Genomic DNA, 2,316 nt, shown 5'->3' on the forward strand with positions numbered 1-2,316 from the left:
ACTCTATTTGCCTCTCTCCTCATTAATTACTTGCCACCTCATCATTTTTGCTTATGTGCCATCTATGTTACTACCTATGTTACTCCCACTATGACCAGCCTTATGCGCAGAGAAATTAGCATCGGAGGGAGTACTACTAGTAGTAGTACTACTACTTTGATGTGTCGCGTCAACTCGCACAAGTATGCAACACTTCCTGAACAAAGAAGCATATAAGCTGTTATACTTACTTCTTATAAGTTGTTATACTTCTTACCCAAAGGATCTTCATATCCAGCAGACATAAAATATCCGTTCAATTGTTGAAAATTACTTTAACTACTGATCTGATGTCGAAGTAATTGCTGCATCACCACCAAAGCCCACCATCTCTTAAGCTAATGTAGACCGAGCTAACCCCTATATTAGCATATTACTAAGATAAACAGAAGGCACTGTAGAATCATTTAGGACGTGAGCTTGTCAATCTGAATGTGGAGGGACACCAGCTTAGCCCCGGCCAGCAGCTTGGGCGGAACTGTGAAGAAGGTCAGCTCATGCACGGCGACGTCGCCGGGATCCTTGCTGCTTGTCACCTCCATTTCCACCTTGACGGCGTCGGTCCTGCCTTTGGGCTCCCCCGGCGGGCCGTTCGCCCACAGCTTGGCCATGTAGTGCGGCAGTGGGGACGACCCTGCTCTAATGCAGACGACTGACACGGTGATAGGCACGCCGATGTCGAGCATGCCGCCGACCAAGAAAAATGCGCGGCCGTCCTCCTCCATGAACAGCAAGAGTTGTGGCTCCGACAGTGGCACTTGCAGCTGGAGCACCTTGCCGTACTGGATCCTATGCACGGGCATGGGATGCACGGTGCTGATGTGGTGGGAGAGCACTGGCAGCGGGCCTTCGTAGCCGCAGACGGGCATGGGGCATTTGCAGGGCGCGAGCGGACACACGCTCTGGTGATTGGCGAGCTTGTGCTAAGTGACGTAGAGCCCACAGCCTTCGTGCGGGCACTCCACCCTCAACGAGGAGAGGACGGCGTCCACCACCGTGTTCCACACGTCGAAGCCACCACCGCGCTCGCACTTCTGGCACTGCCGCTGGTTCCCGGGGCGCTCGACGCGGCAGTCCGCGCAGGCCTGGTGCCCTCCCTTGCACTGCACAAATCAATGGAATAGCACATCAATCAAGAAACCTGCACCTTGCTCGATCAGCCGAACGGAGGAGGTGTATTCGAACCTCATACACTGGAGGCTTCAAGGGGCAGAGGCACAAGGGGCAGTGGAGCTAGGTGAGGTCCATCGAGACCATAGAGAGCTCCATCGTCGGGTCCTGTTCCGTCTGCATGATCTCGCCCTCCTCGTGCACAACCATCTCTCGCTTTATTAGGGGCGGGGCATTACAAAGCTTTACCGTCACATATTCATACTACTTCAAGGTGCATTAAATCAACACATGCAAGTATCAAAAGGAGAGTCACGACATGCATGCATGCGTTGTAATTAATGCATCGGTAAACACAAATTATTGAAATATATCAAGTGCAGTGCTTTGTTGTCACTACAAAAAAAAGACACTTCCGTGATGATACGTGTTTGTCACAGTAGGTCATGTTTTCTGTCATGCATGTACATCCATGACAAATTTATGACAGAATCAAGATAGTCATACCTGTGCTGTCGTAGAAGTGTTCCATGACATTACCAAAATTATCATCACGGAAGTGTCCACTTCCATGACGATAAATCGCGCGTCACATAAGTGCTTTCGTCAAGGTTGACCGACACGTGGCATCCACCGTAACAGAACGTCGTTAAGCTATCAGGTCAGGTTTTGGATCCGATAACCCGTTAACAGCCAGGACCAATGGGGATTTTCCACGTGTAAAATTCTGATTGGCTGACGGAAACACGTGTCAGCTCCACGTTGGCACAGGTGTCACTCATCCAATGGGCGAGATGCGCCTATGATATGTTGACACGTGGACCGGCCCAAAAGTGGCCCATAAAGTTTAAATGGGCCGGCCCAACTAAAGGCCCACAAGATTTTGCGGTCCATAATGGGCCAGCCTAGCAAAAGGCCCACGAGATTTTTCGTATCATAATGGGCCGGCCCAGCTAATGGCCCACGAGATTTTGCGGGCCATAATGGGCCGGCCTAGCTAAAGGCCCGCGAGATTTTGCGGACCATAATGGGCCGGCCCAGATAAAGGCCCAACATTCTCAGTTAAGGCCCGTACGACTAGTATCAAATCGGCCCATCAACGGCCTATCCTAAACTTGTCATCATCGCGGCCCATGATCACTTCTGGCCCGTTAACAGTCCGCTAAG

General features: G+C 51.1%; 1 pseudogene; it reads right to left on the bottom strand.

Moving 5' to 3' along the window:
• Nucleotides 1–446: 446 nt before the first annotated feature.
• On the bottom strand, nucleotides 447–1,359 carry LOC109773073 (E3 ubiquitin-protein ligase SINA-like 4; annotated as a pseudogene).
• Nucleotides 1,360–2,316: the final 957 nt, after the last annotated feature.

Source organism: Aegilops tauschii, chromosome 1 (assembly GCF_002575655.3).
Source record: "Aegilops tauschii subsp. strangulata cultivar AL8/78 chromosome 1, Aet v6.0, whole genome shotgun sequence".
Taxonomy (NCBI): Eukaryota; Viridiplantae; Streptophyta; class Magnoliopsida; order Poales; family Poaceae; genus Aegilops; species Aegilops tauschii.